Source organism: Ochotona princeps, chromosome 10 (assembly GCF_030435755.1).
Source record: "Ochotona princeps isolate mOchPri1 chromosome 10, mOchPri1.hap1, whole genome shotgun sequence".
In the NCBI taxonomy this organism is placed as follows: domain Eukaryota; kingdom Metazoa; phylum Chordata; class Mammalia; order Lagomorpha; family Ochotonidae; genus Ochotona; species Ochotona princeps.
This window is the reverse complement of record NC_080841.1, coordinates 6701109-6718092: the sequence shown is the minus strand read 5'-3', so window position 1 is coordinate 6718092 and position 16984 is coordinate 6701109.

The following is a 16984-nucleotide window of genomic DNA, read 5'->3' as shown; positions in this document are numbered from 1 at the left end:
TGTCACCAAAATCAGCCCACACACAGTTGCAATTGCTGGGTCAGTTGTCTCCAGCCTTGTCTTCCACGCAAACTAATGGGTGTTGCAGCCCGGTCTGATCCTTCCTACCACACACTTGGCCTTCACGGAAACCAGTGGGAGCTGCAGCCTAGTTGAGCGATCCACAAAAACCCCCACCATGCCTGCCTCCTGCCCTGGTTCCCATGCTTGCCTGTATGTACAGCAGACTGGTCCTGTCTGTCCCACATCCCATTTAGCTCTCATACATGTCTCCTGTCCAAGTACTAACCAGGCCCAACCCTGGTTAGCTTCTGAGATTCGACGAGATTGGGCACATTCAGGGTGGTGTGGCCGTAGACTCTTCCACATGGTCGTGGACATTGAAGCCTAGTTCAACCCAACCAGCCCCACTGTCCAGCCCACACATGTGCTGGCAGGTGCCACTCTCTGTCTAGCCATGCTTGCCCCAGTCCTGGTTCTCATGCTCAGCAGTGAAGTGGTGACCCAAGAGGGAGGTGCCCACTGTTTCCCTTCTCCCACTTTCTGATCTTGCAGTCTCCAGGTGGTACTGCAGTTTAGCTCAATAGAGTTTTCCCCCAGTTCCAGCATCTACTAGCTGATGCTGCAGCAAAGCCCAACTAACCCTCACCTCCTCTGGCTTATGCATGGACCAATAGGTACAATCCCCCAGCCTGGCTTGTCCCTGACCCAGCTTACATGCAGACCATCAGGTATTGTAGACCTGCCTCACCTGGTCTGCCCTCAGTCCCAGCTCTCACGCTCACCAGTGGGTACAGTGGCCCAGCAGGGGAGCTCCCTGTAGCCCCCTTATTAGGTTCACCCAGTCTCTCCCTGGGTCTCACTTGTGCTGGTTGGGTGCTTCGGCCCAATCTAGTATGGCTCACCTCACCTCTCAGCATTTGCCAGTGGGTGCTGTAGCCTGACCTGGCCTGCCCCAGTTCCAGCTCACGCTGGTAGGGCCTACAGCTTCGCCTAAGCAGCCAGAAGATAGCCCTTTAATGGAACAGTGTGGAAGATGGTCCTTGTAAGAGAAGGATGTGGAAGGTGGCCCTTGTGACAGAATGGTGCAGGAGGTGGTCTTTTTTAACAGAATGGCATAGAATGTAGCCGTTGTGCATTGAAGAACAAGTGTGGATCCTTGTGTTCACTCTAAACATTTCTAGTTTGCTGGAAAAAGGGTAGACTGACCTCAGTGAAGTCAGAGCATTGCAGTCCTTGGTTCCAAGGTGGACTGGACTGATTCAAAGCTGCTAGGTCAGGGCAGGTAACATGATCACTGTGCTTTTGTTGCTGAAGCTTGGGAATGACCTTCACTTTGAAAAGCTGTCTTTCTGATTCTTTTCCATCTGCATACTGTTGAGCACTATTACTCCTGTTTTAGCCAAAGCTAAGTCCAAAGTAATGCAAGGATGTATGGTCAGATTTGCACAATTAAAGAATATTTCATTCATTTATATTGTGAAAATCCAGAACAAATTTCATAGGAACAGAATAATGAAACATCAGACGTTATAAATATCAAGCTTTACGATTTATACCTTCTCTGTGGAAAGCAAACTACTGTTTGGCTGTCTGCTATTGGGAGTGCTTAAAGAAATAAGCTTCTAACTTACTGTATCTACTATTGCACAGTTGACACAATTTACTGACAGGGATGTACTTTTCATTATGTTCTATGGAAACACAGGGTCTTAGACACTGGCGAATTCATCAGCAAAGTGTATCCAGCAGGCAGCAGTTAGCACTGGTATTTGGAGCAGCATTGGTGCTGGACCTACTTTTTTTAAACTGCAGACCTGCCCTTCTTAGTATTTCTTCCCTGTCCTCTCTGCCTGTCTTTCCTTCCTGGATTTCATCTTTGCAGAGTCATCTGTCTTCATAGACTTAGTGCACGTCTTGGAGTGTGGCCTAAAACTCTGCCTCCCAGGAACTGACTCCTCATCTCTGGGTCTCGTTCCCTGTGGCTTGCTGTCCGTTAGACTCAGTATACCTTTGATTTCTGATTTCTGTGAGCCTCAGGCATAATGGCGACATAAATGAAACCCAAAGCTGAGTACTTGACAACACTGTTGCCAGCCCGAATTCAACTTAAATAGCTACCAATTTTGTCTGCACTTATTCAAATGACTTGTTTTAAAGTTGCTTTTCAAGATGATCACGTTCCAACCATTCCGTAGTTTAGTCACTACCTGACAATCTGGCCTCCTTTCCTCCTGGCAGCTGCTCTAAATCCAGTGCTTGGCCCTCCTGGGAAGTCAGGAATGCTTTCTGGTTCTGGATGTGCAGCTTGTAGCTGAGAAGTGACAATGGTCCTGTTTGGTTTTTGTTTCTCCTGAGCGCTTAATGCTTCATTCTGTCTTGCCTGACTAGCTTTCAAGGGCATCCATCAGAACCTTGTTGTCTTCTCTGATACATAAGACAACATTATCTGAGCTTGGAAAGAGAAGTTCTTTTGCTGGAAAATGGAGAACATTGTCCAGTCTGGCCTGAGAAGTGCCTGTGTGAGTTTCTGGACACTTCCGTTGTCTATGCTGAGGTCTCCTCTGAGACTGGGTGCTGGTGCACACCTTTGAAGCAGGTTTGCCTCCGTTCCATGAGCTGATCAGACACTTCGCCTAGGGCTGCTTTGTTGTTGTTTTGGCTTGGGCTCTTTGGCCCACACAGATAGAGCGAGTTTAGACAATAAGCTCAGGAAAGCAGAGACGTGTTATTATGCCGAAGCCAACTTACTTCTGTGTCATCAGTCTTCGCAGGTGTAACGCTGGCTCAGCCTTTGATCTTTTCTGGGTTGTAGAAGATTTCTATCACTAGGTAACAGAAATTAGAAAATGCTGAATACAGCTGTGTTTAATGCTAGCTTATTACTCTGGCTAAGGTTTCCTTCTGGTTTTTCCTGGAGGATATTTCTTACAAGATTGGTTATGTAGAAAGTGTCTAGTGTAGAGAAGATCTTTCCAGACGTGTCTATTCTGTATTTTCTTATATGCATGAAATATTAGGCAAATTGGAACGCCATCCTTCTTTGTTGGCACAGAGGGAAAGAATCAGTATTTGCTTCTTTAAGTGAGGAATACCTTGAAGATACAGGGCACGTGAATGTGTAGTTGGGAAGCAGAGGCCTGTCTGGTTTCTAATTACATGTTAAACTTACTGTTCCGGTTTCCATAAGCCTGCCTCTGCTAGGTGCAAAGTGTGTGGATTTTCTGCTACTGAAGGGCAGAGCAAACACACTTATGCCACATCTCTTTATTTTCCTGTCACTGAGATTAAAATGTCTTTTTTTGTTCCCAGACCACTTTTACAAAACTTATTGAATTCATCTTGAAAGAAATCTGCCCTGAGGGGATGAGGATGAACGCCTCCATCCACGCGCTCCTGGAGCCTGGGGTGTCCGGTGGCTCAAGGAAGCAGGTGGTTTGATAGGGACTCATCCACTGGCCACCGGTGGCACAGAGCGGTCAGGCTGAGTCACAGCTTCGCTCTGCTTTGCTTAGAGAGCCTCCCACTTCTCTCCAACACGCTTCTACTGGGTCTGTGCCAAAACACTCTGCTGGTGCAGGCAACACTCGATACATGTTTGAAGAATGGATGAACATATTCTCTTTCTAACAGGATTCATCTGAAAAAGAAACTACCAACTCTCACATAGAAACTGTAGGATAGAGTTTAGAAAGGATTATGTTGTAAGGATTGTAAGTTTTCTTGTATCTTAATACTTGCTGATGTAGTCCTGCCTCTCTGTTATAACCTTCTAAAAACCTGTAATTACCATAGATGCTAATGAGATACTCTAGAAATACTAAGTTTGTATGTATAATTTACATAAGTATGTATTTTTCTGAAGCATGCAAATTTAAACAGTGGAGCCCTTGTGACTCATCAGATAAGGAACTGGAGTGAAAGACAAAGAGCATTTGTGTTTAGTTTGAAAATAACATAATAAAACTGTGTTAGAACCTTTGGGCAGTCACGATAGGCAAATAAAACAGCGTAAAACAAGCTTAATTTTCAGAAAAGGCAAATAATTTTCTAAAAATTGAAATCCCATAAGCTTCAGAAAACAACTTCGGTGTTTTCCTTTATAAAAACAATGGGACACAACTTGAATTTTTTCCCCTCAAGTTTGAATATTTGGAGAGTTGTTTGATTTTAAAACTAATGTGTCAAATAGATGCTTTTCTCACAGATAGAAAAATGTATACCTAGGTTTTTACATGAAGAAAAAGTAATTTTGTTCAAATAAAATTACATCCCAAGGCAGATGAGGCGTGGCTGCTGCTCCAGGAGGCAGGTCCTGGATGTCTACAGCTGTGCAGAGCTTCCTGTCCAGGGCAGAGGCTGGGAGAGCCCAGCCGAGTGATTTTTGCGTGAACTTGAGGGAAGGGGCAGGTGGGAATTAGAACAGTGGGCATTGAGCCAGAGTGTGGTTTCCATTTGGAAAAGAAAAATTGCAAGGAATTATTTGGAAAAGAAAAATTGCAGGGAATTAATCACAAGCATCCATTTCCACGAACATGTTTTTGTTTACTATGGTGCTTTAGTGAAAATGGCCTTTTCCAGGTTGGTGGTCGCTTACCCCATTGTGTGGCATTTTCAGGTGAATAGGAAGAAGGTCGGACAGGAGTGTCGAAGTCACATTAGTTGTTCGCATTCCAGACACCTTTCCTGAACAGTTCTGGGAAGGCGACTTTTACAATAAGGGAGGCGTTTTTATATTTAAATATCAGTTGTCTGTGTGGGCAGTGGAAAAGCTTACAGGAGTGACTGCTTTAACTTCATTTTAAACTAGAAGTCTTATCACAGAAATGTAGACTGTAAAGGCTATCTAATAACAGAGTTCAAAGGACACAAAGTGATTCCTCTTGAGCTGTTCGGGGTCCCCGAGTAATTTGGGGTTCCCCAGTAGTTGTAGCGGTGAGGCTGAATGAAGTTTTCTTTTTTTTTTTAAGATTTATTTATTTTTATTACAAAGTCAGATATACAGAGAGGAGGAGAGACAGAGAGGAAGATCTTCCGTCCTCTGATTCACTCCCCAAGTGAGCCACAATGGCCAGTACTGTGCCAATCCGAAGCCGGGAACCAGGAACCTCTTCCAGGTCTCCCACGTGGGTGCAGGGTCCCAAGGCTCTGGGCCGGGAGTTGGATGGGAAGTGGAGCTGCCAGGATTAGAACTGGTGCCCATATGGGATCCTGGCACGTTCAAGGCGAGGACTTTAGCCACTAGGCCATCGTGCCGGGCCCCTGAATGAAGTTTTCTTTACCCTGAGTTCTACACACTTTTAACTAAAACTGTAATTCCATGTCTGATTTACTCCTGGATGAAAATCAAAGAATCATACATATCTTACATTCTCGGCGCAATTCAGACCATAGCCTAGTGCCCCGGGTATGTGTGTCTCTGTATCTAGTACTTTTTTAGTACCACAAGGATGTAACATGGAAGCTGTGTTTGCACAAATTCTGATTCATCCTTAGTAAGTCATATGCTTTGTAAGTAAGTAATTCCATATTGAGATTTTTTCCCTACTTAAACGTTATTAACATGAGTGAAAAGTTATACTTTTAAATGTTCTTCAATTCAGATAAGGCAGTTTGGTAGCATATTTGAAAGGAGTACATACAATATATGCTAGTTAGTGTCAGAGTATAATAAAATAATGATGGGAAATACAGATTAAGGGATAGTTATAATTTATTAAAGCTTAGTTTATACACAATATTTTAGAAACATGACATAAAGCCAGATGCATCTGAGTTAATTATAGGCTAAAAAACATATGTATTTTAAATTTTGTTGTAAGGACAGATTTACAGAGAGGAGAGACAGAGAGAAACATCTTCCTTCTGGTGGTTCACTACCCAAATGGCCACAATGGCTGGAGCTGAGACAATTTGAAGCCAGGAGCATCTTCTGGGTCTCTAACATGGGTGCAGGCTCCCAAGGCTTTGGGCCATCCTCTACTGCTTTCCCAGGCCATAAGTAGGGAACTGGAAGGGAAGTGGAGCAGCCAGGACAAGAACTGGTGCCCATGGGAATTCTGGCACTTGCAAGCAGATAATTAGCCAATTGAGCCATTGCACCAGACCTTTAAATCTTTTTTCCTTACAAATATTTACTTATTTATTTTGAAAGTTCTAGAGAGAGAGAGAGAGGGACAAGAAAAGAAAGAAGAGGAGAGGAGAAAAACGAAGAGAAGACGAGATACCTTCTATCTGCTGCTGCACTACCTGGATGGCCATGATGCACTGGACCAGGCAGAAGCTAGGAGCTTCATTTGGGTTTTTCACATGGGTTGCAAACAGTGTGTCATTTTCTTCTGCTTTCCTCAGGCCATTTCCAGGGAGCTGAATCAGAAGTGGGGCAGCCAGCACATGACTGGACACCCAGTGAGATGCTGGCCTTGCAGGTGGTGGCTTTATCCACAATGCTACAATACTAGTCCCAATACCCGAGCCTTTCTAAACAATTCTAGCAGCTCCAAATGTTAATCATGCCTAATAATATAAACAGTAAAATACTTAATATACTTCTTAGGGTTTTTTTTTTTTTTTTGCCAAGGGGCAGGGTTGTTTAGTAGGACAAATGATACTATCTGTAGATTGGAAACAGATTTAAATTGCTTAAGTGAAAGGCTTAGAAATACCCTGGAGAATCAAGCATGCCTGAGAGTGGAGGTCAAAAACTATTATGAAACAGTGGTCATTAAGGAATATTCCACTTAGGTTTGTTTTAAATTAAGCAGTGCTCCACAGGGACCATATGGCCTCATTTGTAGGCTACAGTTTATTGATTCAGGCTGCAGTTAATTGGCAGAGCTGATCTTGGTCAACAAATGTATTATTGGTTCTAGATAATGGAATATTAAATGTTTTATCTGTCATAGGAAGAAAGAAACTGGTCACTGAAGACTTTGTCCAGGGTTAAGTCCTGTTCTGAGGGGGACTCCATGCAAGATTGCCTAATAGACACTGAGTGCCACATCAGGGTTCCCCTGGTCAATTACTGATGGATTACTCAATAAAAACACAGCAGAGATTTCAGAATCCACACTTGAACAGAGTGTCAGGACTGAAAAGCATGACGTATGCATGAAGAATTAGTCTAAGGGTTGACAGCTTGGTCTCTGTGGGATTGAGATAGGAAACTAGAAAACGGTAGTAGCCCAAATATAAACTAGTGGAGCAAAGGGATTGGATAAAAATCATTGGAAGTTACTGAGGGGAGAGAGGAGGCTCTTCATAATTGACAGAGATACCAGGGAGGGCATCTCTGGAAGTGTTTAAGAGCAAGTTACCTAGCTTCATGTGCCTGTAACATTTTCCCAGTCACTCAGGTCCAGAGATTGGGTGCTGTTGTCACTCTACATTATTAATAGTTTCTTCACAGGGACTGGCATCGTGGCCCGATGTGTTAAGTCACCACTTGTGACACCAGCATCGGACATCAGTGCCAGTTGGAGCCTCAGCTGCTCCACTTCTAATCCAGCTCTTGGCAGTGGGGGGATGACTGGAGAATTTGGACCCCTGCAGTCCACTTGGGAGGCTTTCATAGGATTCTGGGCCCTGGCTTTGCTGCAGCCATTTGGGCAGTGAAGCGGTGGCGAGAGGATCGATCCAACGGCCTCACCCTCTCTATGTAACTCTGTCTCTTTCTCGGCCTCTGTAACTCTGCCTTTCAAATAAATGAATAAATATGTAATTCTTCTTCACAAAGGATTCTCATTTTCATTTTTCACTGGACTCGGCAGAGAATGTATCCAGCTTTGGAAAAGGATATAAGAGGCCAGGAGACAGCTATCAGAAGGCAAGTTTTGTGTGCATATTATTTCTCTGTTATAAAGTTTAGGGCAAAGCATTTAAATAATGCTCCTGAGTGGTGGCTGTGTAACATGTGAGGAGGGCGTTTGTGCTGGGTGGAGAGGCATGGTGCTGCTGCGGCTGGCCGTAGGCCTAGGTGCAGGGAAGCATGTGGCGGGACTGGCAGGGCGAGGGAGCTGGAGGAGGGAGCTGTGATGCAGCAGGGTCTGGACCAGTGGTCGTCACAGGGGCCCTGGTAGTGCGAAGGCCTTTATTAGGAGACTCAGTGAGAGAACCGCATTGTTGTTGATGTACTGGAGCTGAAGAGCAGGTCACTTGACTTCCAGTATTTCAGATTGCTTATCAGAGTGATTTGTCATGCTCGCTGTCTTCAGACAGCCAACAGTTTTAATGTGATAGGCCCAGAACACTTCACAGATTCTCTGTGAGAGGTTATTTTATCAGTTGCTACAGTAGCCTACGCCTTTGAAAAGGGAGAAACGAGTATGAGGTCGGCTAGAGTTGTCGTTGAGATGTGGTTTGAAGAGGTTTAGGAGTTTAAACTTCGTTGGCAGTTGTCCAGGTAGAGGCGGAGCTTTCAGAGCTGCCCTCCTCCCCACCAGGTTCAAGCGTGTCACCTCTGTGAAAATTGTGTTTCCTCTCAAGATTAAGTAGGAAGTCAGGTGGATTGGCTCTCATATATGGATCTTGTCTAATCTGGAAGATTCCTACAGATACCAATTGTGAGTTCTCTGGGCAGTACAAATCGACTCCTTTAAATTACAAATGATCACAACAGAGTGCATAGTGAATGTCACAGGAATCCCAGCGAAGTATGTAGGGAAAATGTCCAGTGACTGAGGCTATTAGCTTCTGGTTCAGCTTTTCCCTTAATATCACACACGTCTATGCTGTCAGGCCCATTATGAGTGTGTTTGAGGAGTTCTATTGTAATCTGTGTTGGCAGATGTCTCTATTAACTAGAGTGGCAATAATAGTATAATTTTTATTTTTTTATAAAGTCTCACAAGGAGATGAAAAATGAATATTAGGAAAAACTATGTATATGCATTTTTAACACCAAGATAAATTGCATTTTAAAAAGATTTATTTTTATTTTACTTTAACAACATAGTTATAGAGAGAAGGGTGGGGAAAGAGAGTGCTATTTTATCTGCTGCTTTGCTCCCCAGTGACCACCATGGCCAGAGCTGGGCCAATCTGAAGCTGGAAGCCAGGAGTGTCTTCAGGATCTCCCATGTGCAGGTAGGGGCCGAAGGCTTCAGAAGATCCTCCACTGCCTTCCCAGGCTGTTAGCCAGGAGCTGGATCCCAAGTGGAGTAGCCACTTGCTCCCCTAAGGGATGCTGTAGCTGTGGCTGAAGGATTAGTCGGCTATGTTACCTCACTGTTCCTAGATATATTTTTTTAATTGTTTTTTTTAATGTGAACTTTTGAAGTCCCCTTGTCTGCAGTAGACACAGTGAGACAATATGAACCCTTTCAACAAGTTACGATCTTATGATCTTCATTTTGTTCAGAGAGGATATTGACTTAACATCACATGCCTGTTAATTAACTCAGGGGTTAAACTTTCACCAGCTGTTGCCTGCTGTTGTCTCGGAGCCTGCCCCAGGCACGCTGAGCAAGAGCCCCAGCAATGATGAAAGGGCCTCGTCTCACACCACTCAGTCTTGTCATGGTCTTAGGGCTAGTCCTGTACTGATGCCTGAGAGGGAATTCGTACTTACATCTGTTGGGGTGGTTAATATGTGGAGGAAAATGAGCTAAATGGACCTGGCATAATGACTCAGTGGCTAAATCCTCATCTGGCACAAACTGAGATGCCAGCTGGGTGCCAGTTCATGTCCCAAAGCACTAGTAGATGGCCCAAAGCTTTGGGACCTGGGCCTGCAGAGAGACCCGGAAGAGGCCCCTGGCTTTGGGTGGGCTCAGCTCCGGCTCTTGAAGTCACCTGGGGAGTGAACTAGCAGACAGAGGCTCCTTTTCTCTGTAAATGTGACCTGCTTTTCCAATACAAATCTTTTTGTTTTGTCTTGTTTTAAAGAAGATACTTTTGTTTGCATTGTTAATAATGATGTTCAATTCCATTATTTTTCCCAGTTGATTACATATGACTAACTTGCCTTTCATGATTAAAGCTGCAAGCTGAGTACTTCCTCACTCTCAGAGTCCCAGCTAGGGAAATCCTGAGAGGATTCCACACTGATGGAAATATAATGGTGGTTTATGTGTATTTGGCAACTATCTGGAAGACACATCGACGTATTTGGACTATAAGAAGGCGATGCATTTGAAATCAATTTAAGCAGAGTTGATTAGAAAATGGAGAGCACCTAAGAGAAATAAAAGGCTTTTCTAGGTTGTTCTTTGCAGACCTGTTCAGAAACAGAAGGCATGTCTCTGCACTTGACCTCACAGCCCTCTGTCGCTTCTACCAGCCATGTCAGGCTGCACACTCTGTAGTCTTCATTTAGCTTTATGTGTGTTGTTTCTCCTTCAGCGTTCCAGCCGGGCTAAGATCGCTGTAACTAAAGCCAAGCGTACAGCACAGGGTTCCTGTTGGACAGCTGCTGGTTTCTCATCACTCCCAGAGGCCACTTGCAATGAAAAAATGGCCTCGTGAGCACTGAAACTTTTCCATTTTTAACTGTGTATGTCTTTCATTATTTTGCTTTTTAGAATTAGAAAATAAAGAAAACAGGCTTTGGAAGTACAGAGGCATCTGTTTTGCAGAAATCTGTAATCAAACCCTGGCTCTTGCATTTTGTTGTTACCCAAAATAGGAAAATATGTAAGTGCATGACATGTGCATTGACTGTGTTTGTCTTCAGGTTCTTCTACATGTCTGGAGGTTGGCTGTTGGTGTGTTAATATGCTTACTGTTTCTCTATAAGACTGTTGTAGAATGTGAGGTGATTTTAAATGAACTGGTGCCTTAGCTTGTACCCTGAGCATCAGACTTGCAGACAGATTTTTATTAATTACCATAATCCTTAGCATTTTCTAATTCCTTGGTTTTAGAATGTAGACTGCAACATGAAGATATTCAAAGGGTAAAGAGATGTTTCTAATTCATGAGGCCTCCTGATTGGTCCCCTCAAAGCACTTGGTACTGGGCCCGGCACGGTAGCCTAGCAGTGAAAGTTCTTGCCTTGAACATATTGGGATCCCATTTGGTCACTAGTTCTAATCCCGGCGGCCCCACTTCCCATCCAGCTCCCTGCCTGTGGCCTGGGAAAGCAGTGGAGGATGACCCAAAGCCTTGGGACCCTGCACCCATGTGGGAGACCTGGAGGAAGTTCCTAGCTCCTGACTTCGGATCAGTGCAGCACCGGCCATTGTGGTCACTTGGGGACTGAACCATTGGATGGAAGATCTTCCTCTCTGACTCTCCTCCTCTCTGTATATCTGACTTTGCAACAAAAATAAAATAAATCTTTAAAAAAATACAAGAAATAAGGCACTTCGTACTGTGTGTTGTGCCTGTCAGTAGGTGTTACATTTGTGTGCTGAACTGGCTACTTCACTAGATGCTAAGAGATCAGAGACTGCTTCTGTCTCCTTCATTATTGCATTCTCGAAACCAAGAAATGGAAGACCCTCACTGGGCACTTGGTAATTATTGATTTGAGTTAGTATTTTTACTCCAGCTTGTCCGATGCTTTCATGCTTCCGGCGTTGAGCAGATCTCAGGCACCCTTCCCGTGTGATCTTCCCGGTAGCCACAGGAGGCTGCTGCTCGGCTCTCCACGCTAGAGAGAAGGCATGGGAAACTTGCGGGTAAGCAGCACGCATGGCTTCTCTAGCTGACCTTGACTGTTGGAAAGTGGGCTGTGAAGTACATACCTTGTTTACTATTCCAGACTGATTTGTGTATCAGAAGGCCAAGTGATGTAAACGTCACTCCAGAGGCTTATGGAAATTAGGAGGATGAGAGATGGAAATTTCTAGATACATTGGGAAAGGGATCTAGCCCCTTCACAGTTGTCATGAAGAAGGTGTTTACACTTAACCACCAGTGTTACTTGTTCCTTAGACAAAACAGAAAAGACTGAGTTTTCGTTGTTTTTGCCATTTGAATTGACATTATACTTGAAAATGTAATCATACTTTTAAAAACATTATTTTTATTGGAAAAATCAGATATACAGAGAGGAGGAGAGACAGACAGGAAGATCTTCCGTCTGATGGTTCACTCCCCAAGAGGTCTCAACAGGTGGAGCTGCACCCACTCAGGTGCAGCGTCCCAAGGCTTTGGGCCATCCTTGACTGCTTTCCCAGGCCACAAGCAGGGAGCTGGATGGGAAGAGGGGCTGCAGGGATTAGAATTGGCACTAATATGGAATCCCACTGGTTGCAAGGCATGGACTTTAGCTGCTAGGCTACTGCACCAGGCCCGAAGATATAATTATTTACAACAATTTTGTAACATTAATATTTATCTCCATTGACAATTTTAGGCACTTTCTAATTTTTGTGAATCATGCTGTGTGGAATTGGGAGTGGGGCATAATGAATACAATGTAGTGTAATAACATTTTAGTAAGTTTATATTACAAAGGAAAATAATTAGGCAATAAAATGACTGTACGACAAAAAACCCACAATACACACAGTTAAAGTGATTATAAGAGAATAAGAAATTTTGTGTAATTGGTGATATCACGATTTGTAGAATAGGGAGCCTTGGTATGACTATTAAAATAGGCAAGAGTTAATGGTTCCAGGTGCTGGACCCTGGCGGATGGATGCATGATTTGTGCTCTGAAGAAAGCTATGACTGATAGAAGTGAGTATTCCGTCAGCTTGAATGGCACACTGAGGAAAGCAGTTGTCACGTTGTTTTGGTGAGAGTACTGAAGCGGTCACAGAGGACTTCATGTTTTGCAGGAGGAGTAGTAAAAACGTCACCTGTGGGTGACCAGCGGTCTGAGTCTGCGCCTTTAGATTGTGCTCACCTGGCCCTTTAAAGTTTTTTTTTAAAGATCCAAAGGGGTTTTTAGAGATCCGTAGGAAGCTGCCTCAGTTCATGTAAATTCTTGCAAAGTGGCTTGGTTCGTGTGGAGAGTCGGAGTGCGTTGGCACAGTCCGAGTGTGTAAGGGGCAGGTCCCTCTGCAGCAGGGCGCTGGGCTGCTGTGACACTGAGCAGGCCGAGAGGGGCAGGCAGCATTTGTGTTCCATTAGACTGAGGTCATGTCACAAGGACTGAGTAATTCAGACCACCTGAAAAGGAAGTTTGGTTTTCCTTTTGGCAATGCTTACAAGACTCTGGTACAGAAAACATTTTTCAAGTTAAATTTTGCCTCATTTCTCATGTAAAATTTGTCACACTAAGTAGTTTCTTTTCCAAATGGCAGGCAGTATACCGACTATGACGTTTAGAGAGTGCTGTCTGAATGTTAGGCAGTGAGTCCAGTTGGGGATCAGTCACCTTTTCCTGAGCTGGGGACTGTAAAACACAAGGAAGGAGCACACACTTCAGATGCTAGGAATGTTTCCACGGCGAGCATGCTTCTACACGCTCGCTAATGGAAAGACAGTGAGATGTTAAGGATGTCAGCTTGCTCTGCCACAGTAACAGCTCTCTGTATGGTGCTGTTCCTGTGTTTGCCTCACATGTTAACAGTCTGTGTTCTTGGTTATAAAAGTGCAAATAGTGCAGACCTTTTTTTATTAGTTATGATCAATGTAGTATTGTTCTTAAGAGCTTTTTTTCAATACAAATAAATGTTAAGAAAAGACTGACATGTTGTGAGACAGCTTTGTTTTTATTTATTTATTTCTTAAATGCTTGTCTCTATCACTTTTTTTTAAAAAAGATTTATTTGTTCATTACAAACTCAGATATACAGAGAGGAGGAGACAGAGAGGAAGATCTTCCGTCGTCTGATTCACTCCCCAAGTGAGCCACAACGGCCGGTATGTACTGATCCGAAGCCGGGAACCTAGAACCTCTTCCAGGTCTCCCACGTGGGTGCAGGGTCCCAAGGCTTTGGGCCGTACTCAACTGCTTTCCCAGGCCACCAGCAGGGAGCTGGATGGGAAGTGGAGCTGCCGGGATTAGAACCGGCGCCCATATGGGATCCCGGGGCGTGGAATGCAAGGACTTTAGCCGCTAGGCCACACCGCCGGGCCCATGAGACAGCTTTATGTTTTTAAAGACTACTTGTTAGAGAGAAGTTTCTATCTGCCGGTTCATTTCTCCAACCACCTCGACAGCCAGGGCTAGTACAGCTGAATCCCTGAACTAGAGGCTTGGTCTCTATCCCACATGGGTGACAAGGGTCAGATTTGGCTGCTTTCCCAGGCACAGTGGAGACAGAGCAGGATTAGACATGGAACAAGTGAGGAGCCCAGCATGATGGCTCGATTGGCTAATCCTCCCACTTCTCATCCAGCTCTCTGCTTGTGGCCTGGGAAAGCAGTAGAGGATGGCCCAAAGCTTTGAGATCCTGCACCTGCGTGGGAGACTAGGAAGAAACCCCTAGCTCCTGGCTTCAGATCGGCTCAGCTCTGGCTGTTGTGGCCACTTGGGGTGTGAGCTAACGGATGGAAGATGTTCCTGTCTCCTCCTCTCTGTTAATCTGCCTTTCCAGTAGAAATAAATAAAATGAAATTGAAGAAAAGAAGTAGAACTGTATTAATTTGGATTTCCCTTATTGCCAGGGAACTTGAGCATTTTTTGTATGTTTATTTGCCATTTGGGTTTGTTCCTTTGTGAAGTGTCTGCCCATTTCCCCGTGCCCAGTTCTTGAGTGGCTTGTTTGTTTTGACATTTTGGTTGTTTTGTAGCTCTTTGTATATTCTAGAGATTAGCCCTCTATCACCTACGCAGTGCGCGAAGATCTTCTCCCATTCTGTGGGTTGCTTTTTTACTTTGTTGATTATTTTCCTTGCTGTACAGAAGCTTTAGTTTGATGAGGTCCCATTCGTTTATTCTGGTCTTGATTTCTATTGCCTTTGGTGTCCTTTTTAGGAAGTAGGGACCTACCCCTAGATCTTGCAGAGTATTTCCAACATTTTCTTCCAAAAGTTTGAAGGTTTCTGGATAAATCCAAATTAAAACATCAATGAGGTACCACCTAACGCCAGTAAGACTGGCCCACATGAATAAAAGCACCAACAACACTTGTTGGCAAGGTTACGGGGAAAAGGGAACCCTACTCCACTGTTGGTGGGGCTGCAGGCTGGTACAGCCTCTATGGAAATCAGGATGGAGAACATTCAAACAACTCAAATTCAACATACCGTATGATCCAGCAACAGCACTCCTAGGAATATATCCAGAACAATTGTTTTATGAGAAACCAACATGCACTCCTATGTTCATAGCAGCACAATCAGTAATTGCAAAAACATGGAAGCAGCCAAAATGCCCATCAGCAGAGGATTGGATAAGAAAGCTATGGTTCATCTACTCCATGGAATACTACTCAGCTATTAAAAAAACAAAATGCAGTTCTTTGTGGCCAAATGGGCCAAACTGGAAACCATAATGCTAAGGGAAATGAGCCAATCCCAAAAGGTTAAATACCACATGTTTGCCTTAATTTAAGATGATATGATGTTATGTATAACATGTTATGTTTTGAATGTTATATGTTGTGTATAAACTAAAATTGAAGTATAGGTGAGGTGGTCACAGAAGGTGGTTAAGAACTCGCATTTACTTTTAACATATTGGTTACTCATTACTATGTCAATTAATTCCATAATGATGCAAATTTTTGCTGATGGTATGTTGGAGCTTTCAATTGACTGGGATGATACTCTGCTGGCTCTGTCTTCAGACCAGAGAGGGTATACCTAAGAAGCCATTGAACTTGACTGGACAATAAGATGCTGGACTCTGTTTGGTATATGCTTGCAATGAGGGAATCCTAACTGAACATGAACTGTGGTTATGCAACAAGGTGGAGGAATCCACCATGGTGGGAGGGTTTGGGGAGGGGAGGGGAGAATCCAAGTACCTATGAAACTGTGACACATAATACAATGTAATTAATGAATTAAAAAAAAAATAAAAAGAATTAAAAAAAGATGCAAAAAAAAAAAAAAAGTGAAACTGTAGAGACCTGAATGGCTACCAGTACAGGATGCCAGCTTTGCAGAGTGTTGCAGGTAGAACCCCTCGTGAAAGTGTTTTTGAGCTATTTATGTAACAGCAAATCACTCATTTTGACTGTACAGTTTTTATTTTAGTGAATTTGTAGAATCATGCGACTACCATCACAGTTCAGTCTTAGGACATACTCATTGCGCCTGAAAGATCTCCTGGGCCCATGTGCAGTCCCCGTTCCCCCAGCCCCGCCACCCGCTGGCCTGCCTTGTTTCTGTAGATGTGCCTTCAACATATGCATGTTGGGGGAACACTATTCAACCTGCAACATTGACCAGCAATCCTACTGTTACTGCCACTGTTACTACCACCTCTGCTACTCACACGTGCAGGTTGTACCAAGCACTGCTCGGTGAACCTTACGCACATCAACTGCTTCGGTGCTCCGAGCAAAGCTACGTTACTGTCCTCACTATTACAGGTGAGAAAAACTGCCTCGGGAAGTCTGTTTAACCAATTAGGGATTGTGACTTGAGTATTAGAACCCTGGCTGTCTGGCTCCAAGTCAGTGTTGATTGTGGCACCTTCATAACTTTGCACAGATGACTTCTTAATTATAATGAAATGCATACGTTCACTGACAATGCAGCATTTACAGCTCTTGTCTCTTAGGACAGCGTTACGAAGGAAGTGATGTTCCTCCCTGATTGAGAAATTCAGATTCAGAATGATCTTTGATTTCTGCTAAATATATTAGACTTCAGCTGAGCTGACTGGTTTCCACATGTGCACATTTAGTAAGGCTGAGCCTTATGAAACTGTCTTTTTATAAAGCAAAAATGGCAGCATAGTGATACTTTGTGTTCAACTCATTAGTCATGTTAAAAGCCAGTTTTTATTTACTTCGAACATTTGTATCTTTCCTGTAGGTCAAGTAGGCAGATATCTCATTTCTTTGGAAATTTCCAGATCTCCCTGTTGACCCTGCCCGTGTCAAACATCTGGGCAGCCAGGCCTGCAATGCTCATGCTTCAGGCGTGGAGATGTGCAGTATATGCAGTAAAAGACAGAAAACAGCAAGAT